The sequence below is a fragment of the Felis catus genome, chromosome B1 (assembly GCF_018350175.1).
Source record: "Felis catus isolate Fca126 chromosome B1, F.catus_Fca126_mat1.0, whole genome shotgun sequence".
Classification (NCBI taxonomy): Eukaryota; Metazoa; Chordata; class Mammalia; order Carnivora; family Felidae; genus Felis; species Felis catus.
Genome location: NC_058371.1, coordinates 12,755,098 through 12,782,926, shown reverse-complemented (window position 1 = coordinate 12,782,926; position 27,829 = coordinate 12,755,098). Strand labels below are relative to the sequence as shown.

General features: G+C 37.3%; 1 protein-coding gene across 9 annotated transcripts in view; it reads right to left on the bottom strand.

The window, feature by feature from the left end:
* The window catches only part of TENM3 (teneurin transmembrane protein 3), a 1,304,603-nt gene that overhangs the window by 1,263,259 nt on the left and 13,515 nt on the right, over positions 1-27,829 (bottom strand). For 7 of the 9 annotated variants that reach the window (XM_045056767.1, XM_023252313.2, XM_045056769.1 and 4 more), the window contains exon 1: positions 22,455-22,615. The gene's annotated coding sequence lies outside the window, so the exon portion shown is untranslated. Of the gene's footprint in view, positions 1-22,454; positions 22,617-27,829 lie in introns of those variants that run through there. The other 2 variants (XM_045056763.1, XM_045056771.1) reach the window with 2 other exon arrangements.

Genomic DNA, 27,829 nt, shown 5'->3' with positions numbered 1-27,829 from the left:
ACGGTCTGTTTCAACACTCGGCTTCCCTTCCATACAGACAGGACTAGAGTACAAGTGAAATAGGTTACCATGAAGTAAGTATGTGGTATTAAGCAAATACTCCACTTTAGATGATATACATATAGATGGTATAGATACATATGTTATAGATATAGATATAGATACAGATATACCTTTGTGTGTGTATAAAGGCTGAAGAAAATTTTTTTAAAAAGGAGCTTTGAAAAAAGCACCTAAGTGTAGCTTTTCCTCAAAATTATTGCTCTACAAAGACTCAGCAAACTGAAAATGACCAAATATATTTTAAAATATTTTCTCTCTGTTTAAGGTAATTTATTATATGGTTTAAAATCCCTGGGGCGCCTGGGTGGTTCAGTCGGTTAAGCGTCCGACTTCAGCCAGGTCACGATCTCGCGGTCCGTGAGTTCGAGCCCGCGTCAGGCTCTGGGCTGATGGCTCAGAGCCTGGAGCCTGCTTCCGATTCTGTGTCTCCCTCTCTCTCTGCTCCTCCCCCGTTCATGCTCTGTCTCTCTCTGTCTCAAAAATAAATAAAACGTTAAAAAAAATAAAAAAAAAAATCCCTGACTTGGTCTTCACATAATTTAATACATTGGTAAAGAATGCATTTTAAATAATTTTGATATTCTTTCATTGTTGAAGCTACCTTTCATTTTTCTCAATTAGTAAATCTTGCACCATGAATTGGCATAAAGGAGCCACAGTAACACGTTGGGAAGGAAAACACTTCATTATCCCATGTGCTATGTTCTGAGATGAATCATATCTACTGGAGTAATACAACATGCTGTGCATAATAATTGGACTTAATAATAAGACATCATGGAGGTTCTGCTATTTTCTTGTGTATATGTGCATAAAATGACTCTGAGGTTATAATTAAGTAGTGTTTTAAGAGTATAAGTGTAAAGATAGCAGGTTCCAAGGATAACAATTTAATAAAGTCTAATTTTATCAACTTGTTCATTTTTGGATGAGAATACAGTTTAAGGAAAGTATATAAGTTATTATTTTAAAACGACAGAAAAAGGACCAGAAAATTCATTTTTCACTTAACTATTCACAACAATTTTCTGGAAGTGGTATTCCGTTACCTTCATGTAAGACTACAGACATTTAGGAAGGACTTACAACTTTTCTGTCAGCTTTACTGTTCTGGCAGTGAACCATGGCTTGCTTACTTAACTCTAATGCTATTCAAAACTATGTCTAGACCCAATTTCTAAGAACAAAACGCAATTTTAATGAATAAATCTCTTCAAAGTTGACTGACTGCAAAGCAGCTACATTTCTTTCCCAACAGCATTATAAGACATTTGAGCCAAAGTTAGGTCATTGTTTCCTAATTGCCATGATAATTTATAACAGTGGAAGTAATCACAAGTCATATTGTATATGGAAAGGAAGAAAACAGAAAGGATTGAGTAAATCTGAATATGAAGGTGTACTGCAATATATTTCAGTTCAAATAGAAGCAACATTATATTGTACTACTATGCCAGGAATTATAACATTGCATCACTACAAATCAGAATTTATGAAACACCTAGAGCAAACCAATGAAGAATTTTTGCGGGACAATTGAGGGCCACTTGACTAAAAAAAAAATAACATTTAAACATTTTATACTAGATATTTACATCTAACACCTGTAGATCAATCATTTATCAATTTTACAAGGATAGTGATTAATTTATATATGTACCAAAAAATATTCTGACATCCAACCTGACATCTTAGATTTACAAACTGATACACCACAAGGAAGCAAAAGGCAAATTTACATAGAGGAGGCAAATGGGTCCATTGGAATCAAAAGAAGTTAGTAAAATGTAGTGACATTTCCAAAAGCTGTATTTGTAAGGAAAGCTGAGGATATCATGTGAAAAGCATGTTAAATCAGTGAGTGCAAAGGCAAAATGCTGGCAAAACTCAAACACTTATAAAAAGTTGAAATTTAGGTTGGAATGAGAAAAAGACAGGCATCCACATCAAGGACTTGGCAGCGATGTAGAGTGAGAAACAGATCTAAGATTTCATTTTCCCGCTATAGATCCTAGGCAAACTAGTTGGAGAAAAACTCCAGCACTAATGTGTTATACTACATAAACGTAGTTGCAAAAGGAAGCAAGAGAATTGAAGATGAAGGGGTTTAAGAGTACTATGCAGATGGTGGCCGAACATGCATGATCAGTTGTGGCTTAAGTTGACTGGGATTCCCATCTGGGGAGGATGCATACAGAAATAGAAACCACTCTATGTTTGTCCTTTCCTATGTAAAATACAATTTAAGCACATTTGCAATAAATAGAGATAAGATGTAAATGAGAAATGAAGGAAATCAAACCCGTGGTCTAACTAAGGAAATACTTTGCCTTTGTGTATGTGATTTTTTAGATTTCACATTATATTGGGTTGAATAAATTTAATGATGTTACTTGAAATAGAATCGAATAATGTTGTTGGCTGTAAATTCTAAATTATTTACCCCGGAAAATCTTTAAAATACATAATGTTGGATCAATCTTTTTTCTTGAACATGATGAAAGTACTGAAAATAAGTGTTACTGTCATCCAATAACACAGAGATCGCTGACTTTTCTTTGTTTAAAATGAAAAAAAAAATCCCTGTGTCATAAATGTTCAAAAAAATGTTATCAATAGCAGTGAATCTTTAACTTCTTTTATTTCTCTCTATTCCCCTCTGTTCCCTTTGTTTCAGATCCTGGATTTACACTTTCCCTGTGTCACTTTACACTCATTACCTTTAGCCTTCCCTTATCCACACTTATTTCTTTAAAGGAACTTTGCAATCTGGAGTATTTTTTTAACTCAGTTTAATTATTTTTCATTGCCCTTTTAATTTTTTTTATCCACTGAAAGGAGATAGTCCGTGGAGTAATCAGATATATATCATACTGCATTTGTGATCTAAGCAACTTACACCTTGAATAAGATGATAATGTAAATCTGTATTCGTAAAACTGTTACTCAGTTTCCATTTGTCACAAAGAATAAGTTCAGAGTTTTTACATAAAATGGACTAGAGAAAAAACTATGAATGTGTCAAAAATTAATTAAAATAAAAAAGAAATGTATTTTTCCCCCTAGAAAGAGCACCAATGACAAATTTTGAGACAAGGAGTGAGGAAGATCTACGAAATGAGTCAGGGGTACTTCTTAAAAGGCTTGGATAACATAAAAATATTGCCCTAACATGATCAAGACTTTTGTAAGAAAAAACTGGACAGAAATTTGAGAGGAATATTTTCCCTCAATATGTGTATGTATGGGGCCAGTTTTTCACATTTTGAACAAGCGTTCTCCTAAACGTCAATATTAAAATATATAATAACATGTTATGTCTCTAGTATGAAATCACAAAGCCATATAAAATGTACAAACTACATAATTGTAGAGGGCTTGTTTTTCTAATATAGAACAAGCTGAGTGACTTTAAATGGTCTAAATAGTTATTACAAGCTGACTGTGATGTGTTCTTCCTTCTACCTTTCCAAGAATTTCTTGTCTTTTAATAATGGATTCTCAAAGAATAAATTGCAGACACACAATCCGTTCCTGAAAAGTGTGGGCGGCTCACACAGCATGACGCGATCACATCATTCCTTACAGCAACGCCGCCCTTAAACCCCACCAGACACGGCCGTCCTCCCCACGAACACAGTCGTCCCACGCGGTGACGTGGGTGTCAGGAGGGTGATTGCTCGGAATGAGCCACGGCGTGTAGGCTGCATCTGATTCACCGTCTGAAGGTGCAGTGTGGAGTCCACTGAGGACTTTCAGAGTGAGGCATTCTAGAGGGGGTCATGGCCGTCTTCGGTGGCCTCGTCTTGCACTCTGTAAGGTGATGTGCACGTCTCTCGTAATTTCCTTATCTGACCTCTCCTCTCTGTGGTGCTCACCGCCAGTGCCACACTGAAATCGTGGAGGGAAGTGAGCCTGAAGAACTCTTCTGAGGCTGTGGGTTTGTCAACCCTGCTGACCTTTTAAATTACATTCCTGTAACATCTTTTTACTATTTTTAGTTTAAATTTTATTTACTTATTTTAAGAGAGAGAGAGGGAGCTCACACATGAGTGGGGGAGGGGCAGAAAGAAAGGAAGAGAGAGAATCCCAAGCAGGCTCCAGGCTCTCAGTGCAGAGCCTGATGCTGGGGCTCAATCTCATAAACCATAAGGTCATGACCTGAACCAAAATCAAGAGTCAGATGCTCAACCCAGTGAGCCACCCAGGCACCCCGCATCTTACTTTTTTTTTTTTTTTTTTTTTTAGCATTTATTTATTTTTGAGACAGAGAGAGACAGAGCATGAACGGGGGAGGGGCAGAGAGAGAGGGAGACACAGAATCGGAAGCAGGCTCCAGGCTCTGAGCCATCAGCCCAGAGCCCGACGGGGGCTCGAACTCACGGACTGTGAGATCGTGACCTGAGCTGAAGTCGGAGGCTTAACCTACTGAGCCACCCAGGCGCCCCACCCCCGCATCTTACTTTTTAAAGTGTAATTTTTACAGCAACTAGAATCCTGCTAGAAAAGAAATATAACATTTATATAAATATTTCTATATATTTGTATAATTCTAAAATTACTCATTTCAAAAGGTTTTGCTTTCATCCAACTATCATTTTGGGATGATGTATTTTTAGAAGAATGGAGTGTAAGGAAAATTGATAAGAATACAGTTTCTAAGTAGAAGCACTCTTTGCTTTTAAGCAAAATCCTACGCAACAAACTGCTGAGTTGATCACTCTGACAAATGTATTATTCAGTCTAATATAAACTAAAAAAAATAGAGAAGTTGTAATAAATATGTGAGTTCAACAACTTTTTGCTCAATTTTTTTCTTTTAACACATCTATGTATTGATCCTATTAAAGAACATCATAATAGAAAATAAAAATAAAAAAAACGTGGTTACAAAATTTCTATATTTTTGAAAAATCTATCTTTATTTAAAAAAATTTTTTTTTCAACGTTTATTTATTTTTGGGACAGAGAGAGAGACAGAGCATGAACGGGGGAGGGGCAGAGAGAGAGGGAGACACAGAATCGGAAACAGGCTCCAGGCTCTGAGCCATCAGCCCAGAGCCTGATGCGGGGCTCGAACTCACGGACCGCGAGATCGTGACCTGGCTGAAGTCAGACGCTTAACCGACTGTGCCACCCAGGCACCCCATGAAAAATCTATCTTTAAAAAAAAGGTTTAACCCTGATTCAAACCATATACAAAAATCACGTCAAACTGGATCATAGTCAAAAATTTAAGGGTTAAAACTGTACAATTTTTAGAAGAAAACATAGGCGATGGGGCACCTGGGTGGCTCAGTCCACCAAGTATCCGACTCTTGATTTTAGCTCAGGTCATTATTTCATAGTTCGTGAGATTGAGCCCTACTGTAAAGTCTGCTTGGGATTTTCCCTCTCTTTCTCTCTCTCTCTCTCTCTCTGCCCCTACCCTGCTCACACTTGCTCTCTGTCTCTCAGAATAAACATTAAAAAGAAAAAAAGAAAGCATAGGAGAAAATTTGTTTGGGTCAGACAATGATTTCTTAGATATGACTGCAAAAGCCCAAGTAACAAAAATAATAGATTAAAATTTTTAAAACTTAAAAACATTTCTGTATCAAAGAAAGCCAGCAAGAAAATGCAATGACAGTCCCTAGAATGACAGAAATCTTTGCAAATCATATATTTCATAAGGGAATTTTATTCAGCACATATAAATAACTCTTACAAATCAACAACAAACAGAAAAAAGAATAAATTAACAATTAGGTAGCAATTATGAATAGAATTTTCTCAAAAGATATGTAGCTGGCCAATAAGCACATGAAAAAATGCTCAAGACCAATAGTCATAAGGAAAATGTAAATCAAGCCAACAATTAGATACCATTTCAAACATACTAGAATTTGCTACAATAAAAAAGGTAAATCATTACAAGTATTGGTGAAAATGTGAAGAAACTAGAATGCCTGTACATTGCTGGTCGATAGTAAATTTACACAAGTATGTATATATTTTTTTATGTTTTTTTCTTTTTGAGACAGAGAGGGACAGAGCACGAGCTGGGGAGGGGCAGAGAGAGAGGGAGACACAGAATCCAAAGCAGGCTCCAGGCTCTGAGCACAGAGCCCGACGCGGGGCTCGAACTCACGAACCACAAGATCATGACCCGAGCCGAAGTTGGACGCTCAACTGACTGAGCCAGCCAGGCACCCCTAAAATTACACAAGTATTTTTGAAAACATTTTGACAGTTTTTAAAATGTGACACGATGAGTTGCCATAGGACCCAGTGATTCTACTCTTAGACATATACTTAAGAGAAATGAAAACATGTTCACACAAAAACCTTATACACAGATGTTCCCCGTAGCATTTCTCAATAATAACCAAAAAGTACGAACAATCCAAATGTTCATTAAATAATGAACGGATAAACAAACTGGGGTACAGTCACACAATGGAATATTATTTGGCCTTCAAAAGGAATTAAGTACGAATATGTGTTACAACATGGATGAACTTTGAAAACATATGCCAACTGAAAGAAGTCAGTCACGGAAAGACACCTATTCTGTGATTGCCATTATAAGAACTATGCAGAACAGGCAAATTCAGAAACAGAAAGTAGACTCCGGAAGCAGAAATAAAGTATGTGTCCCAGGAACGAGGGAGAGGGAAGATAAAGAGTAGCTGCTAAAAACATTGGGGTTTTGGGAGGATGGGGGAGTGATGAAAATGTTTTTAAATTTTGAGAGAGATGATAGACAGTTGCACGACCCTGTGAACATACCAGCAACTACTGAACTGTACACTGTAAAAAGGTGAATTTTGGGGCGCCTGGGTGGCTCAGTCGGTTAAGCGTCTGACTTCAGCCAGGTCACGATCTCGCGGTCCATGAGTTCGAGCCCCGCGTCGGGCTCTGGGCTGATGGCTCAGAGCCTGGAGCCTGTTTCCGATTCTGTGTCTCCCTCTCTCTCTGCCCCTCCCCCATTCATGCTCTGTCTCTCTCTGTCTCAAAAATAAATAAACGTTAAAGAAAAAAATTAAAAAGGTGAATTTTATATATGAATTATACCCCATAAAGCTGTTAGATGAAAATCTTTGCTACTAACAACTATAACCAAAATCTTTAATTATTTCCATTTTGGATTAAACAAATACTTATTGAATGCCCACTGTTTTTAGTGTAGCTCCAAAAGAAAAGAAATACGTTGTTTCTATCCAAAAAGAGAGGGGGGAAAAAAAACCTAGTTGAATGAGGGGTTGTGGGTAAGATTAATGTAGACATAGAATAATGTTATCAAATATGAAATAGTCCTAAAATAAGAAATACACAGAATACTTTGGAATAGACAGAAATTGATAGACTATAACTGAAGAGAAAAGATTAAATAGGAAACATGACAAGTACAAACAAACTGCCAATGAGTTAGAAACCAGAAAAAGCATCAAGGAAGATATGAAAATTGATGTGTATCTTAAGAGGACAGGATTTTGGTAGGTAGGGTGGTGGGAGAGGAGAGTCTATCCAGAAGAAACTGCATAAGGAAAAGGCTAGGGGCAAGTGGGGAGTAAGTAAGTGAGTAGTAAGTTTGATTGATTTAATCTAATACAGGTGAAGTGTTTGTACTGAGGACATGAAAATGAATAAAAGCCAGTCCCTACACTCAAAGGTGACCATTTTGTAAGTCAGAAAAGGAAGCCAACACTTAATATGAAATGTAAAATATGTTTCATAATTAATGGGATCACTCTGAATGGAGATGTGCTCAGTAGGAAATTGACTCAGGTTGAAAAAGTGGGGTTGGTGGTAGTTTCCCAGTGAGAATGATACATTAAATATATTGAAAGGAAGAAAGAAGGAAATAAGGAAAGAAGGAAGGATGGAAGGATGAAAGGGAAGAAAGAAAGAAAGAAAGAAAGAAAGAAAGAAAGAAAGAAAGAAAGAAAGAAAGAAAGACAGACAATAAGGAAAAGAAAAAAAAAAGGAAAACTTTCTGTTTCCGTGAATGTTTGAGTAATATGAACCAGATATACCCATCCTGTCTTAAACAATGATAAAACTGGATATGATACTTGAAACAATAGTTTGCAGACATTGGATGATGGGAAGCATAGGATTCTGATCCCTGAGACAAATAATGAGTTGAGCCTCAAGACTGTCCCAATTCACAACCTGGAAGCACGTTCCTAGCCATGGCACAGAAGGAGGAATCCAAAAAGATCCCAGCCATCTCACTGAGGAGAGGAGATAAAGAACCGAGTTCAGAGAGTCCAAGGCAGCTAACACAAACAGGGCACAGTGTTGCAGAGAACTCTGGATATCTGCAGATGGGTCCTACTCTCTTGAACTTTTCATATGTCCATGCATAAGAAGAAACTACTCAACGCTGGGGGAAGAACTACTGGAAAGAAGCAGTACCATCACTGGAAAGTCCCAGAGATTACTCAGGGTTAAGAGATGCTCGTGTCACCATCAGCTAGAATGGAATGTCATCATAATACATGGACATGTTTATAGATTTCTCATATCAAGTATCATTTTAAATATTGAGACTTCAATAGTCCTAAAGTTGCTCTAGAGCCTAAGAGATCTTTTTTTTTTTTTAATTTTAATTTTAAGTTTTTTAGAGAGAGAGAGAAAGAGGGCATAGAAGGGGGAGAGGGGCAGAGGGAGAGAGAAAGACAATCCCAAGTTGAACATGAAGCCTGATATGGGGCTCAATCCCACAACCTAGGGATCATGACCTGAGCCAAAATCAAAAGTCAAATACTCAACCGAGTCACACAGGTGTCTCCTAACAAGTCTTAAAATTTAAAAGCAAATATAGGAAGGATCAAACTAAATCCAAGTAACCTAAATGTATGTTAGAACAAGATCCAATCCTTTTGTTGTAAAGAATGAAACAAAATCCAGAATCAAAAAATGTAATGATGTCTACCATCTAATCCAAAATGAGTAGACATGCAAAAAAACCCCAGCAAAATATGAGTCATAACTAGGAGAGAAACCGAGCAACTGAACGAACAGATTTTGATGAAAGAAGATGGGGTTTTCAGGAATGAGCATTAAAGCAGCCACTATAAAAATGCTCAATAAATTTAGGAATATTGAGGAAAATACTAACACAATGAGGAGAAATAGGAAAATCATGAAAAAGGAATTGAAATGAAACTTTTTTTTTTCAACATTTATTTATTTTTGGGACAGAGAGAGACAGAGCATGAACGGGGGAGGGGCAGAGAGAGAGGGAGACACAGAATCGGAAACAGGCTCCAGGCTCTGAGCCATCAGTCCAGAGCCTGACGTGGGGCTCGAACTCACGGACCGCGAGATCGTGACCTGGCTGAAGTCGGACACTTAACCGACTGCGCCACCCAGGCGCCCTGAAATGAAACTTCTAAAGATAAAATATCTGAAGTGAAAAGTAAACTGGATAAGTGTAATATAAAAAATAGAAAAAAGATTACTGACCCTAAAAACACAGCTATAGAAATAATCCAAACAAAGTGGATAAAGAAGGCAGAGGAAAACAAAGTCAACAGAGCACCAATTACTTGTGGAAAAACCTCAAACTATTTCATATAAGTGTAAGAGGGTTCTAGAAAAGGAGCTGGACACACAAAACTCTGAAGAAATTATGGCTAACTTTTTTCCAAATTTGAAGAAAACCATAATCCCTCAAACCAAAGAAGCTCAATAAATTTCAAACAGAATAAATGCAAATAAGACCACATCAAGGAACAGTATAACCAAACTGCTAAATAACAATGATGAAAAGAAAAAGCTTAAAAGAAGGCAGGGGGAAAAAGATACAGCAGGTGTAGAGGAAGAATGGTAATAGACTGTAACAGAAATGTAACGACAGTCAAAAAGAGAAGCAGCATCTTTAAATTACAAGAAAAAAGTCAACAGAAAGTTCTATATTTAGTGAGAATATTTTTCAAACACGAATAAAATATGGCCTTTTGTCAGATAAACAAAATCTGAGAGAATTCGTCAGCAGCAGATATGCACTGCAAATTATAGTAAAAGATGCTTATCAAACAAAAGGAAAACTATAAAAGACAGAAATTTGGATGTTCAGAGATAGATGAAAACCTATGAACATGGTATTTGAGTAAGTAGCAATTATTTTTCTTTATTTTAATCATTTTACAAGATAGTTAACCCTTTAAAATAAAACACTGTAATGGCGTATTGTGGAATTTATAATACACAAAAGTAAAATATATGATAACATTAGCACAAAAGATAAGAGAGAAGAAACGAAGGTATATAATGTTGCAAGTTTCTCACCCGACAAGTAAAGTGGCAGGAGGCTACTGAAAAGTTGTCTGTCATAATTTAAAGGTGTACTGTAAGCCCTAAAAAAATGGAGCTAATAAACCCACAATAAAGATAAAATGGAATACTAAAAATATTCCTTTAATCTAAATTAAGGCAGGAAAAAGATGAAAACAACATCTGGCCAAATGGAAATATATAGGAAATTGGGAACTTTTCACCAAATCATTTCAATTAATGATATATATACATATACATACATATGTATAAATATACATATACATATGTATAAATACATATTTTATAAACTATCAATATATAAATAAAAGTAGACTCCAACTAAAAGACAGAGATTGCTAGAGTATAGAAAAAGGCAACACACAGATATATACTGTTTATAACAAACCTACAGGAAAATCACATTACTGGTGAAAGCCTGAATGCTTCATCCCTAAGATCAGTAAGAAGGCATGGTTCTCTGTTCAGATTTATACTGGAGATCATAAATTGGAGACAATAAACAAAACTGCCTTTATTCACAGGTGAAATGATTTTTCAATTATACTATGGAATATACAAAATAATTCCTAAAACTGATAAATGAGTTTTGATGTAACAGAATACAGTAACAACATACAAATATCAATTGTATGCCTAAGTATGAGAAAACAAAGAACTGGAAAATAAAAATTTGTAACAGATGCCATTTAAAATAGCATCAATATAATGAAATATGTAGAGATAAATTTTTAAAAAATGTGTGCGGTCTTTACACTGAGAACTACAAAATATTGCTGAATACAAGACCAAAATAAATGAGAAGCGATTAGGAGACTTAATCTTGATAAGAGTTCAATTCTCCCAAGATTGATTTATATTTTCAATGCAACTCTAGTCAAACTTTGAGCAGGTTTTCAAGTTTAAAAGGCTGTGATATATACATGGCAATGCAAAGGAACAATAGTAGCGAAAATAATTTTCAAAAAGGAAAAAAAACATTTACCATATTTGGAGACTTACTATAAAGCTACAATAATTAGGACGCTATGTGGTACTGGCATAAAGATTGATAGAACAAAACAGTCTATAAATAGACCCATTCTTATATAGCCAATTGGTTTTGGGCAGAGTTCCAGGGAATTCAGTGAGGAAAAAATGACTTTTGAACTCATGGTGGAGGAACAATTGGATGTCGTATTGAAAAACAGATATAAATCAGATCTGAATATAAAAACCAAAATGATGTAATTTCTCAGAGAAAATGTAGGTGAAAACATTTGTCACTTTAGATGAGACAAAGATTTCTTAAATAGGATATAAAAAGCCCAAATCTTAAAAGCCCCCCAAAAAGTTAATAAACTCTACTTAATCAAAATTTAAACGTGTTTTCTTCAGAAGACACTACTAGGAAAATGAAAAGGATAGTCATGACTGGAGAAGATATTCGCAGAACATATATCTGAAAAAAGATTTATTCAGAATACATGAAGTACTCAATAAGAAGATAAGTAACTATCTATTTAAATGAGCAAAACGTTTGATCAGATAGATGCATTTTTTTAAAGATTTTATTTGTAAATGATCTCTACACCCAACATGGGGCTCAAACTCAGAAACCTGAGACACATGTGCTACCAACTGAGCCAGCCAGGTGTCCCCATTGAGATACTTTATAAGATAAAATATCCCAATATCCAATAAGCACGTAAAAATATTCAATGTCATTAGTCGTTAGGAATATGCAAATTAAAACCACAATGAGATACCACTACATAACCCCACCGTGACTAAAATTAAAAGGACGGACAACACCGTGTTTTGGTGGAAATGTGGTACAACTCATTCTCTTATTGCTGATGCAAATGCAATATACTCTTGAGCACTTTGGTAAACCACTTGTTGATGTCTTAAAAGTAAATGTACATTTACCCTAAGACACAGAAGTCCCACTTTCAAGGTATTTACCAAAGGGAAGTAAAAGTGTATGTCCATACACTGTTGTTAAGTATTAGTATCTTTATTCAAAAAAAAATATTACAACTTAAATATCCCTCCATTGGTGTGCATGGGTAAATAAAATATATCCATGCAATGAAATATTTCTCGGTAATAAAAAGTAATGAATTACCAATGCACACGACAAGGAGACAATCTTTATGGAAAGTAATTCACTAGAACAATGAGAAGATTGACTGCATTAACAAGGTTTTGGGAGGAGAGTGGGAGACAAGGTGATCAGGGAATCCCTACATGAAGGTTGGACCAGGAGACAGATAACCTATACAGTGGCAGTTTGGACATTTAATGGCTATGTGAGTCAGGTGTCACGTGCAGCTGTGTATACATCTCTAGCTTTTTTGTTTTTTGTTCTTGTTTTTTTCACACATAGGATTTCTTAATGGCAATCCTGGAAGACATTTCACTCAAGTAACTTCCAATGATGATGGATTGCACCATCAATGAAAAAATTAGGAAGAGGGACTATTTGGGCAGATGTTGGGGTTAAAATGCAGAATGTGGCTTACGATTTCTGGATTTTAGAGAACAAAAAACAAATCGCTTTTTAAAAAGTGAATAAGCCTCACTTAAGAATCAGTTCTTTCCCACTACTTCTACTGAGCAGTACTTTTCTATCTCAGAAAATAATTTAAGATACATCACTTTCCTTCAGCCTTCGTATAAGATTCTCTGCGCATACTGAAAAGAATATGGTATCTTGATTTTAAGCTAGCATTATATATGAGAATGGAGATTTGCAAGATTAGAAGGCTATTATTCTCTTAATCAATCAATTATTTGCTGTACACGGAGTTCATTTAGAAGATTTAACATTGAATTCAAATCGTTCTTTTAAAATTTGCCCCAACAAACACGTAGAACACACGTAGCATAAAGGATGTATACTTATACTTAATTCTAAATTTAAAAGAAAGCTATACAGTAGCAATAAGAACACTAAATAAAAGTAATTTTCTACCTCCATTTCATGCAGTAAGTCAAGAATGGAATTCACACCTCGAATTTGGTATTCCTTATGTGTAATCTTTAAGAAAAATGTAAGTCATTCAATTACATTTTCTGCACAGGATATTAAAATGTGAGAATAGTAACTTAAATTCAATTTTATGTCTCCTTTAAAATCCTTATACTTTTTCTTTGTAACTGAGCATTTTTTGAGCAAGTGACTTCTTTATTTTGAATATAACTCTTATGTCATATATAGAGTATCTACTGTGTCTTCCTAGAAAGGGAAAATCAATGAAAATAGCATGAGGAGCCCCAGTAAGCCTGTTTTTGATGAATTATGTCCTTAAAGATATACCCGTATGTGGTTCAAAATGTATTGATCAGAAACAACTGTTTCTGTAATATCAATAATGCACTATTCTCTTGAACTTCCCCTGAAGTGACAGGGTTTAATCGAGAGATCCCTAAACAATAAATTGACTACCAAGAGGGAGACAGAATAATGAAATTGACTCAAACTTCTAAAATAAATAATCATTCTAAACTTGAGGAAAACATATTGACGTCTGTGTTTGCTCTGCCTTTTTTTGACTTGTATCTTTCATAATAAGCTGCTTACCAATAGGATTATTACTTCACCAAGTTTAAGCTCTTAGCCCACTGACATTTACTTTTCTGTATGCTATTCAATATTAGAAATTAAAAATGAAAACAAATCATTTTGAAATGCCATGATCACTATTTTGAAATCATTTTCTATTATAAAATGCAAACTTCAAATAAACTCTCCCTATTAGATTTAATTCACTTCCTCTTTTTGTGTGCTGTTTTATCACCAATTAAGTTATTGAGGAACTTTTTTAAAGCCTTTCTCTAGAGGAAGAATATCCCTGTTCTAATGTTGTCTATTAGTTGCAAAATCATTTTTCTATTAAATGTTCAAACCATAAATCCATTACCCCAATGTAAGAGATGAGCTATAGAGATCTCTTATTCTTTCTTTTAAAACTGTCTAAACAATTCTATGGATAATTCTGAATCAAACTTCTTGATTATTCAAAGAACGCAGTCTTGCAATGAAAACCTTTTAATCTATTCTGTAAAATCCCAAACATTTCCTAACACATTATTCATTCAAAATATTTTCTAAAATATTCTAGATAAGAAATTTTGAATAATTCATTTTACACGTTTAAAACCCTACTTTTAATCTCTAATTCCCACAGTCTATGTATAACCTTCATTTGTCAATATAATTATCTGATAATACACAACCCCAGCACAAGTATTACCCATCTGTTCCATCATCTAGCTCTCATCGAAGCATCTTGCTCTTACGTGTATTATGACAGGAGCTTTGTTATATTAGCTTAGAGTCCTGAATCCTGCTTTGTCAGTCTAAAAATTTCTGAAAGAAAATGACAAATTTTGACAAAATTTGTTCTAGCAGGTTCTGCTGCTTTTTCTAAGACTCAATAAATCATTTGTTCATTGCTTGGGTTTAAACTCTTAACTGCCTTATCTGTGTTATGTCAAGATCAGAACAAATTGGGTAAGAACTTGCAATGAGTAGGTTAACGGTCCAAGGCTCTCTAGACAATCCAAGGATAAATTGAGGGTTCATACGTCAGTGATCAGAATACTGGCTTTGGCATCTGACAGAATTCAGACTCCAGCTCTGTCACTTAATAGCTGTGCTTTCTACTAAGTCAATCTTTCCTAGTACCGTTTTTTTTTGAATAATATGAAAATGGGGACAATAGTTAGTGAATGATGATTAAATGAGATATGCCATAACTAGTGTCCATAAGATTTTTCAGCAGAGAAATGCTCAGTGAATGCCACCTGTCTGTCTCCTTGTCATTATAAGAACAGTTTAACTACTCACGTTCTATTTGATTTCTATTGTTGGGAATGCCCCAGTCTACAATCTCTTCCCCCTGACTCTCTTGTTAGGACAGCCTCATCACTAATATGAAAAATTAGGCTGAATCCACTACTTTCTGACTTTTGAGTTTTTTTGTTAACTTTTTAAAAAAATTGCAATGAATATATACGGAAAGACTAAGCTAATTATACCTTGTCACAGATGATGTTTTCTTCCATCACTTAGCACCAATATCACCTAAATGTAAGCAACCTGATATTATTTAACTATATATATATATATATAATATAATGTATTATATATATATTAATCGAAGTATTGCTCACATGATTGCTTTCCTGTTGGACATGCATTTTAGAAAGTTATTCATTTAAATAATAAGCCAGTTATTACACCTTGAAATACCAGGTATTTTAGATATGTTTCTATAGGATTTAATGTTTCATAAACCCTTGAAGAATGTTACTCAAACATCTTTTTATCATATTTGAAATATTGCCAGATTAAGACCTCTGCTCAGCAGGCATGATGGGGGGATGTTAAAATTTTCATCATTTCTAAGATTGATTATTATAACTCATAATTTTCTTTTCTCATAGTCAGCTGCACCAGAAAACAGCACTTATAATGGATGAAGAAAAGAATCCTCACTCTCCTACTCAGTTTAGATTAACAGGCTACTTTTCTCCTGCACCTGCTGATGCAAGTTTTGTTTCAGATGCCTGGGATACGTGATTTATTTGATAATATGACTTGTCCACTACAGATGGGTTGATGGTAAATACATTTTAGTCCAGAAGGAATAGAGATTTGTGGCTGGAACAGGTTTAAGATGAACGTGCCAGTCATATGGAGAGTAAGGGGGACCTTGGGGGTATTTCAAAATGTGTAATGCCATGGAGGCAAAGGAGGAGCACAGTTAACTCCAGGAAACCTTTTAAAATTATTTGAGTTTAAATATTAGTAAATGGGATGCATGATAGATTCATGATAATGATAATGATAATAATAATTCCATTGGTATCTATTTGTTAAATACTTTGTATGTGACAAGTAATGCCAGCTGATTTTATACACGGTATTTCCATCAGTCATTGCAATCCCACATTGGCACTTCTTATTTTTACCCCCATTTTACACACGAGGAATTTGAAGTGCAGAGATGTTAATTAGCACACCTAATTAAGAAGAATCTTGTGCAAGATTCTTGTGCAAAAATCACTTGTGCAACTCTTGTAAGACTCGGTCTTACAAGACCAACAGGCCAACAGTCCTGTGTTGGCCAAGGACAGAGAGTGAGGACCTGACACTCATAAAGCATGGAGGCACCACTATGCGACTAATGGCGTCGGGGTTTGGACTGAAGGCTGCTGTTTCCTCTCAGATCACACAGCATAGACAGATACATACGGAACAAGGAAAGGACGGTATCGTTTATGAAAGATGAGTAATCTGCTTGTTGCTCCGCACCATTTACAGGGCATCGCCCCTTTATCATCATGGGGGAAGACTACTCTTGCAATCTATGTTACCTACTCAGGCCTCCCTTCACCTCTTTCCTCTGCTGTTGACAGCTAAACCCTGCATAAGAGTCTTCATCAATTTAAGATTTGGGCAACTGGGTCTCCCCATCCCAATCACTGCTATCACTGGATGGCATGATCTGGTCCCTTACTCTCTTGATACTCACATTTTCAGGGAGCTTTTCATCCACTCCGCCTCAGCCACCCACTCTCAGTGTCAAAATTAGAATATTTACCTATACCTGAAACTCTACTTCAAAATGTTCAATCAAACATCCTCTGTCTCACCACAAACTTCTCTCCATCTGCCCTGTTGGCTCAGTTACTCTCACTACATCTGCTGTGTGACTCCATCAGTCGCACAGCACCAGGTTTTCTGGTCTTTGTTTCATTTCCATTGCTGGTTGGTATCAATAGCCCTGCAAAATTGATTATTCTCTTACCGCCATCTTGCAGCCTCATGCTCTTTTGTTTCATTCCACACTAGTTGGAAAATTCCATCCTGGACTATGTGAGTTTTCCTGCTGGAGGGCTGGAAAAGTCATGTAGTTCCCTGAAAAGTCATAGTCACCACCCTCAACAATGTTTCAGCATCACTGAACAAGCCCACTGTGTTTCTCTATTTCTTCTCCTTCTCTGTTCAATATAATGGCTATTTCAAACACCCCTACTCCCCTCCACCCCATGACTCTATCTTTCCCTAATATTCTTAACATGATCATCCTTCCTACAGCAAGTACTTCAATCCACCATCACCAAACCAACAGAATCTTTCAGCATTAACTTCCACCCTTTCCTCTTTCTCTTGTGATACAGCGTGAATGATATCCCATTTCCTTTATTTTTTAATGTTTATTTATTCTTGAGAGAGAGATAGAGCTGGAGAGAGAAAGATTGATCATGAGCAGGGGAGGGGCAGACAAAGAGGGAGACACAGAATCTGAAGCAGTCTTCAGGCTCTGAGCTGTCAGCCCAGAGCCTGATGTGGGGCTCGAATCCACGAACCATGACATTATGACCTGAGCTGAAGTCAGATGCTTAATCGACTGAGCCACCCAGGTGCCTGCCCCCTTTTCCTTTACAAGACCATCTTTTGCATTGGATTGCTGAGACCCATCTCTGCCAATTTTTTCCAGAATTTTACAGTATCATTAAAAAAAAAAACCTCCTGGGGGTGCTGGGGTGGTTCAGTTGTTTGGACATCTAACTCTTGATTTCAGCTCAGGTCATGATCTCCCGGTTCGTGAGATCGAGCCCTGAGTTGGGCTCTGTGCTGAAGGTATGGGAAGCTATTTGGGATTTTCTGTCTCCCTCTTCCTCTGTCCGACCGCCATCTCAAAATAAATAAACATTAAAAAAAAACACAAAAAGCCTCTGTTCATTTCACATCTTTCCCCTTATGAATTTCTATTCATCTTTTCAACTTCATAGCCAAATTTGGAAAGAGTTGTCTGCATGTGTTGATTCTATTTCTCCCTCTACCATTCACACAACTACCTTCTTTAATTTGGATTTTGAGTCACTGCTCTAACAAAACTCTGTTGCTAAGGCTACTAAAGATATTCTTGTTGTTTAGTTCAAGGAGATACTTCATAACTCTCACCTTACTGACCTATTAGCACTTTGCTACAATACTCTCTTCTTCCCTTGGTTCCTAGAATGATCTCACTTTGTATGTTTTTCGTAATTCTTGATTTCTTCTCAGTCTCCTTTCTCAGTTGTTCCTTCTCTACCCAGTCACTGGAGCTTGAAGTCCTTCAAGTTCTTTCTGTCCAGGGCTTTCTCTTTTATCTCCCAGTGATCTCTCTCCAAACAATCTCATTCTCTACCATGACTTCAATTGCCATGTAAAAGCCAGTGACTCCAATTTCAAACTTTTGTCCAGATTTCTGAGCTCTAAAACCACAGATACCCTCTATCCATTTTAGATCTTTTGTAGCCACTTCAAACCAAACATAACAAAAATTAAAAAGACCAGTATGTTTCTCTGGCCAGAAACACACGAGTCATTTTGGCTCTTCTCATCGCTAGTCCCTCCGGTGTACTCTCTTTCTGAACCAGCTGTGAACATGTCCTTGTCTCCACCTTCTCCTAGACCTTATACCTTCACACTTTCCTTCCTGAAGTGCTGTGAAATCTGCCCAATTGGTCTTCCCTTATCCTCTCCTCTCCTTTCTCGGTCTGTTCTATTCTCCACATATAAATCAGAGTGATGATTTTTTAAAATAGAAATCTTACCTCAGGGTGCCTTGGTGGCTCAGTTTGTTTGGTGTCTAACTCTTGATTTTGGCTCAGGTCATGATCTCATGGCTTGTGAGACAGAGCTCCACAACAGGCTCTATGCTGACAGTGCAGAGTCTCCTTGGGATTCTCTCTCTCCTTCTCTCTGCCCCTCCCCCTCTCATGCGTGCGTGTGTGTGTGTGTGTGTGTGTTTGCGCACGTACTCTCTCTCTCTCTAAATAAGTAAATATTTAATAAGTAATTAACAAATAAAGAACTCTTATCTCTTCTAATTGCCCTTAGAATACAGATAAAATGTCTTTAATGGGGTCTACAAGGTGCTGTGTGACCTTTCATTCACTCATTGCAGCGGTAGGATCTTGGAGGTCCTCTCTGCTCCCTGTGCTCTGAGGACGCTGGGTCCCTTTCAGCTCAACACGCATGCTAGGCAGGGCCCCATCTCAGGAACTGTGTACCTGCTCTTTCCGCTGCCTCCATCGCTCCTCCTTACAAAGCTACCTTAAGCTCCAAGTCTGCTCTCACAGCAGCTCATTCTCTTCGTTGACAATGGCAGGCCTGCCTGTTACATGTAAACCGAGATACAGTTTTGCACTTTATTTTGTACATCGCTCTGAAAAACGTGTCATGATAGCACACTGTAGGTGTGAATTTCATGATCCCCAACACCTTGCAACAAAGTCCCTGGCACATAAATGTTTGTTGAGTGGAAGAATGTGGCTTACATTAAACTTCTTTAACGAAAGACGAAAATTACATTTCTTAAGTGTTTCTTTTGTTGTCATGATTCAGATTAATTGTAGCCTATAACTGAAAATTATTGCGGTGGCAAGTCCAAAGTGAGATTTTCATTCTCCTTAGTGACACCACATATTATGGAATCATCAGCTCTGGAATAATGAATGCATCCAGGCTTACACATGGAGATTTAACAGATAGCACTTTGGTGTTTTCTACACTTCCCACTGAAGGATGTTGTGAAAATATCAACAGAAATTTAAACAATACCGGGAGAGTAGGAGAAAATGGCGTCATCTGGACAAGTCAAGTCACATTCTGAGTTGGAATCTCAAGCTCCCAGATAAGCAAAGCAAATTCCCAGGATCCGGAAGACAATCAAATGTTTAGGGGGAAAAGGGGCCGATGCTTTTTTTTTCCTCTTTCAAATATTTCTGTCATATTTGAAATATTTCAATATTTCAATATTTCAAATATTCAATATTTCAGTATTTCAAATATTCAATATTTCAATATTTCAAATATTTTCTAGTAAGAAAGCAGGTATAGCCCTTTACAATTTTTTTTATTTCTGCAAAATCACTCTGAAAGAGTTTGCAATGGATATTACTCAGGTAACTATCTCCAAAAAAAAAAAAAATGCTATCATAAGGAATAGAACCCATTGTATTCATGAATTAGAGAGCTTCTAAAAATGCACATTTTGGTATCAATGCTGCTGCGGTGATGTCATCAGACAGAGCACAGTTTGGACGTTCACGGCTTCCAAGGGTTTAAAAAATGCCCGTGTTAAGTGCCATGTTTTCAACCCATTAATGTAGTATCAGTAAGTAAATGAGGATATCATTTAAATATAGCATTTTCTCTACATATTAGTTAGTAGCTCAATGAACAATTTGGCTTAAAAATATGCAGAGTAGGGGCACCTGGGTGGCTCAGTCGGTTAAGCATCCGACTTCGGCTCAGGTCATGATCTCGTGGTTCATGAGTTTGAGCCTCGCATCAGGCTCTGTGCTGACAGCTCAGAGCCTGGAGCCTACTTCGGATTCTGTGGCTCCCTCTCTGTCTGCCCCTCCTCTGCTCGTGCTCTGTCTCTCTCTGTCTCAAAAATAAATAAAAAACATTAACAAAATAAAAAAAAAACATGCAGCGTGACCTGAGTGACAGGTTTTTTCATACGATTTAATATGATGTATTCAATGAAACAGGAACCGTCTCACTTTGCTCTGAAAGGAAATTGTTTCTTAATTTTAATTTCTGCAAAACTGAATGATGAGTTCTGTCAATGAACAAATTTAAAGACTTCGATTTTATGGTTAAAAGACCAAATAAAAGAACCCCTTCATTAATTACATGTGTTTTCTAACTTTCAATTCAACTGCTACTAAAATATAATTTTCCTATAATTTTATTACTCATTTTTATCCTCCTTCCTTCTTCAAATAATTAGATTACCCAAATTACTTATCTCCAAAGTAAAATCTATCCCATGTTGACAGACCGGGAGTCCCATGTCAGGAAGATTCCTCACAGTGCGTAATTAGTTCAGTTCAACCCACCAGCAATATTGGAATGTGATATATAGCCTATAGCTTAACGACAGCAGAAAACTTACACTCTCTTTACTTGCCAGAGCATTCATGCTCTTGATTTCATGAGGGTATTTTTAGTTTCTAGTAATTTGGGAAAAGGTAATAGGTGACAAAGTCAGAAAGCAAAGTGTAAAAATATGGTGTAGAACTCTAGCTATATATAATACCTATAAACTGTATAGAAAAGTACATTTGCATTCCAATAGCACCTGTGACATTTAGATGTTCTATCGAATCCCCGCTCTCAATCTTCGCCTGCATCATACGCCAATATTCTCTCTAAATATAGTCAGAGACCATCAAAGAGTGGAGCACTCAAAGGATATATGGTGCAGCAAATAGTAAATTTCTACGCTTCTCTACTTTTTATAATTCTTGCTTATAAAGTGGATAGTAAAAGTATAATTATCTTTAGAACCACTTCCAAATTCCATATCAACAAACTTTAACAATGACCATAACGACACCGAAAAAAAAGGGGAAAGATGCAGCTTTATCAGAGTTTTACTTTATGATATATCCATCAGCGTGCCCGACAACATTCTAACACTGAAAATTAGATTTATACGTCTCTTATGAAATAAACCTGCTTTATGTAGATGTATAGGATCTGCTCATCAACACAGCAAATAGCCTTGATTTCCATTTAACGATCTCACTAGCGTACGACAGATTCTCATTCACATAGATCACTACACACTTGTTATAGATTTTTTTTTTTCTGGCAACATTTATCTTTCCTGTTTTATGAACCAAAGCTATTTTATGTTTTCTACCTCTTCTCTATAAAATTCTCATAAATAATTACTGGATTTCAAAGGCTCCTGGCAGCTGGACACTTGATAATAGCTATTTCTAACTGATGTTGAAAGAAACGCACTGGTGAGATTAAAGACTTACAAAATAGTCCGATTTCTTTCTTTCTGCTTGTGGGTTGGCATGTGTGGCATTGCATGCTTGTGCACAAATAAAAAGCAAGATGTCATTTATTTACAGAAGTAGTCTGGCTATAGGCAGGGTGCAAAAAAAAAAAAAGTGTAAAGAGAAAAGGTAGATGTTTGGCAGTTCCTTAGAAGTTACATCTCAAAGAATGACAGGACTGACTGGGAAATCAGAAAACAAGTTTCTCCAGGAGACAGGGCTATCAAAGCGCCTGGCCTCGCACGGGCACTCACCATTGTTGTGTAGTCCCAGGACGCTGTTCCTGACCTTCAGGTGGGCCGGCTGCCAGCAAACTCAGTGCACTGTGCCCAGGACCCCCGGGCTCTGCCTACGTGGGGCACGGTGGCCACCCAGGCTTCTTAGGAAGCAGCGCTTCTTAGGAAACAGCTCTTGGCCTGGAGAGAGAAGGGCATTCCTTATATAAAAACCACCAACTACTAGGATTGCATACGAATAACCTACATGTATAAAATCAATTTTTATTGGTAATTCTTACGTTTAAAGATCTATAATGCCACGAGTTTTAATATTTTTCCCAGGAAAAGAGAAAGGAGTGCCTAAGTTTGCCACGAATTGCACATTTGTAAGCATACAGTATCCACTTAAGATATAGAGAAAACTCTAAAAGCACATGGTTGCCTATAGGTAAGTAGCAGGTTCATCAAGATACTGGTTCTGATCTTCTTGTCAACGGATTTCATTTTCTTAGGATGTTGAAGTGATAGTATTGAAGCCTAGTGTGATCATGTATTGGGCATATCTAGTTTGTGCACCTTATGACAGTACACATTTTGGATGCTGCCAGCAGTGGAAATAAGTTCAACTTCACAGAAAGGGTTTACCTTTATAACACGATAGGTTATTACTTCTAGATGGATGAGGAAGACAACACAACTGTTAACACAAAGCTCCTTCCCCATTCCTAGGGTTTCCTTTCACTTTATGGCCATTCCGTTAGGACAAAAATCCAGGCAACTTCTGCCCCAGGGAAGGTGAAATGACTTACTGGTTGCTGAGCTGAGAAAAAAAAAAAAAATCTCGGCAATTTTAACCTGGACTCTTCTCATCTCTGTTTCTTGGGAGCTGATCCCTCCACAGAAAACACACTTTCTTTACTGTGTTCCCATACTGAATGAGCTTTTTCAGAGGAAGGTGTTGTCCAGGATAGGAGGAGTGGGGAGGAGTGGTTGCCACAGTTGTCCGTGTGAATTCGAGTCAGGGAGTGTTGATGGTACCCAGCGTTTGGTACCACGGTCATGGTCTTTCCTCATTTACCTCTTCGGTCTCATTTCTGTGCACCTCCCTAAGGTACACCATCATATATCAACCAGAGCGCCTTCTTCCAATTCCAGTTATGCTGTGCTCTGCTGTGTCAGAATCTCTCCCTAGCATGCTCTATCTAGAACGCTATTCCCATTCAACACACTTGGCTGGCTCCTTCTCACCTTTCAGTCCTGATTTCAACGGCTCCCACTCAGTTAGTCTTTTTGACCACCCTATCTAAATACCAACCCTGTCTCCATACTGAATTTTACAGTCTTCCGCTCATCCCTCCTAGTGTAACTCAATATGTCATTATTTTGTGGTCTTTTTGTTGGTTCCCTCCCCTGGACTCTAAGTGGCAGGGGTCTTTCATTACTACCCCAGAGAAAGTATTATCCAACGTTTCTCGTATAAACGATTCAAAAGGAATGGGTAGACATGGAATCTTAAAATACATTTAATTTTCTGGGAAACAGAAAACAGGGCGCCATAATCGTTTAAGATCATCACAAAATATTCTTGAAATGAGTGTGTAAGAACTATAATGCCCATACGGTATTTTCTTCACAAATAAAACCCTAAACTCACTTCCCCGTCCCCCTCAAAACCCTTTGCTGTGCCAGAAGATGTTACCGTGTAATGAGAAACCCAGAGCTGGTGTACATCATTTAGCACCACGTACTTCGGGCATTTTACACAAGGCAAAACGTTTTCACACAAAATACAAAGTGTTCAGTGACTGCTATCAATCGCTTATAGCACTAGACGCGTTATCCAAAGATATTCCAGGTGGCTAAGTAGAAATCTGATTGCAGCGTGCTGTTTGGAAGACTGGTATGCCGCACGTGGGACCACCAGAACCTGAGTTTCCCAGCTACCCCAGAGAGTTGAGAAATCCAACTGCTCACGTGGTTTTCCTCAAGAGCCAGCTTTTGTGGCGGCCACAACCGCAATGGTGGTAACACCAGAGAAGACAGTGACTGCAGTGGCAACAGCACTTACTGCCTCAAAATAGGCAACAAAAACATGATAATAGGGACATAAGTTGCCTCTAAAATGTCATACGATAATAGGGCTTGGTGAATGGCAATGTGCTTTGGAGATGAGTTTATAGTAATTGCATTCACCAAAGTCTGTTATCTCTGTGTATAATCGATTGTGTGTCCTGTTGTAAAACTTCTGATAACAGGAAGAGTACAATAGCAAACAGTTTCTGGAAACAAACATGATCTGAAACTCATTGAGCAAAGGGAAATAAACTAGGAAAGGGATGATGCCACATTTGTCCAGGGAGGGGACGGACTTGCGGTTGTCTCAGGTGGCTCCTCAGACTCGGGGCTTTCTAAGGCCACCGGAAGGGTCAAGTTTGGGTACTTCTTTGTTCCGGTCTGGCCCTGATCACAATGCTGGCCTAATCTGGGCAGGAGGGTTTGCAGGAGATGCTGAACAAACTAAAATCAGGTTGGGCCCTGCCCCAAAGGACAGGAACTTAGAAAAGGACTCGCAATGCACGCTGGTTAAGAATTCCTTGGACAAGGAGTCACGCATAGATAAAGCACTTCGCAATTTCTGGGTTCCAGGAGGATGTGTATGCCGCTTACAGAGGGGGTTCAAGTTAGGAGGAAGGCAAGTTACACCTGAGGACAATCTTGAAGGTCTTGGAGTGTAACTCTTAACGTAAGCCCAAATGATATCCAAATAACTTATGTATCTATCAACTGAACTCATATTTCATAGACACTTATATTATGAAAATTAGCCAAGTTACCATAATGACTCAGTAACTTTGAGAGTAAGTTATTAAGGTAAGAATTATCTGCAGATGGTGACAATATATATATCACCAAATGGCATAATGGTAAAATATATAACATATAACAATATCTATAATATATACTCAAATATAAACATGTAAAATAGGATAAGAAACATTTTAATAAAAATATAAATATATTTTTTTCTTTTTTTTTAATAAAAATTTCTTAACATTTATTTATTTTTGAGAGAGAGAGAGAGCATGAACAGGGGAGGGTCAGAGAAAGAGGGAGACACAGAATCTGAAACAGGCTCCAGGCTCCGAGCTGTCAGCACAGAGCCCGATGCGGGGCTCGAACCCACAGACCGCGGGATCATGACCTGAGCTGAAATCGGACACTTAACTGACTGAGCCACCCAGGCGCCCCTAAATATATTTTTAATAAAACTCTATAAACCTATAAGCTGACTATACTTACAGATACATATTTTTACTATCGTTTTAGAGAATGCACTTCATTGCATCATTTTCCTGGATCGCTACATGTGTGCACATACACAGACCACCTTAATGTGCCTCATTTTCCAAGGGTGCGTTCCTGGAACAACTCCTGCCAATAAAATGAGCGTGGCAATGAGATATTCGAGCTTTTACATCACACTCTCAGAATTTGGATGCATTTCCAGCATGTGAGAGAGATTATAGCTGGATAAATGAGTCAATAGTCTACCTGCTAGAAATGGCCATATTTAGCTTGTAGGGTAATGTTAACTTCACTATGGTATTAGTAATCTCATCAACTTTTTGGTTAGGGATGGATAAATAACGAGCTTTTAGTATGTAAATTACCAACAAAAACGTTTTGCAGAAAATGGGTCAGGTTAGAGATGTAAATGAGGCCTAAAATGTCTCATTAGGTTTTGAATTGCCTTTTTTTTCCTAAGCATTATAAATCTTGCAAGCTTTTGGGGTAATTTTCTTGCTTGAATAAGCTAGTAAGGTCTTTTCCAATAATAAATGAACTAAAATCCTAATTCTCAAAACTAATTCTGCTTGAAAATATAGAGCAAATTGAATATTGAAGTTTAATTCATTTCAAAGTTACTCAATTTTCCCCATAACATTTTTAGATAACAAATTGTACAGAACACATGTATAGATTTCATAATGGACATACTGCTCAGGCGTGGAGACGTATTTTTCAATGGCTCACATTTAGAATCCACTGTACATTTGAAGGATACTTATCAGATCTTGGGACAACTCATTAACTATGGAATATGTCTATCTTTTGTGAAGCAATGGATCTTTGATTTAGCAAAAAAGTCTCTGTGGTGCTCTTCTGACAAGTCCTATTTGTAACACTCATTACTAATCCATATTTCAGAACAAATACTGTGTGAAAACATAATCTTGCTCACAGCGCTGCTCTTGGGCCGGCTTACATAGTTAAATGATCACTGCAGACAAAAAGCCTGGGCAAAGCTTCCTTAGATCTTATGAGACACTAATAAAACTGCATCGCGTCACACAGCACAGCCTGTCACTTGGTAGTTTCCCACATTCAACTTTCACCACGTTGGTTTCTCTTCCACATACCGCTAATTTGCCGCAGTCTGAATTAGCCTCGCGTGACAATGTATGAAGTGTTTGTTGGTGATGTTCATCCATCACAGCATTGCCAATGTTTAGGACAGTTTAACGTATCAAACTCATGACGGGGGGCTGGATTTTTGTCGCTTTAAAAGCTGCAAAAGTGAAATAGTAAATATGCGATCACAGCAGCTACCTACATTTAACTTGCTTAAAAATATAAAAGGGGAATCAATCCATTCATGGCCATTTGGTTTGTTTCTGTGTTAGGCCTCGCTAATGAGAAATAAAGAGAGCCAATGATTTTAAGAGCACATTAGGATAGCTTTCTTCTTGTCAGCACCAACTAATATCACCACTTGCCACTACGAAAGAACATCTACTCTCTTAAACACCGACTGCAGTATTTGCCCGCTTTGTCACGCATTTGCCTTAATATTTTGCTGTAGGAGCCTTTATAATGGATCTTCGCAAAATGAAGCTGTATTTACCCTAAGCAGTCTAAATTATAATAGGTATGTATATACCTCATTTCCTTACAGAATAGATTGTATTGTTTCATTAATTTGCTATATAAAGAAAAAGATTGCAAGATTAAATTCTTCACAGAAGTATCTAATTTAAATCACTTTATGTAGGGGCACTTGGGTGGCTCAGTCAGTTGAGCGTCTGACCTTGGCTCAGATCACGATCTCATGGTTCGTGGGTTCGAAACCTGCATCAGGCTCTGTGCTGAGAACTGAGAGCCTGGAGCCTCCTTCAGATTCTGTGTCTCCTTCTCTCTCTGCTCCTCCCCCTGTCTTGCTCTGCCTTTGTCTCTCTCTCAAAAATAAATCAACATGAAAAATTATGTAAATCAGTCTATGTTGCCTACTAACGATTTATAGTTAAATAAAGAATGCTTTCACACATTGTATTTATTTAGTTTTTATTTAGATTCATGTCTCTTCTTTACTTAGGTGTTTTCTAATGCTTATTATTTATTTGTTGAGAGAG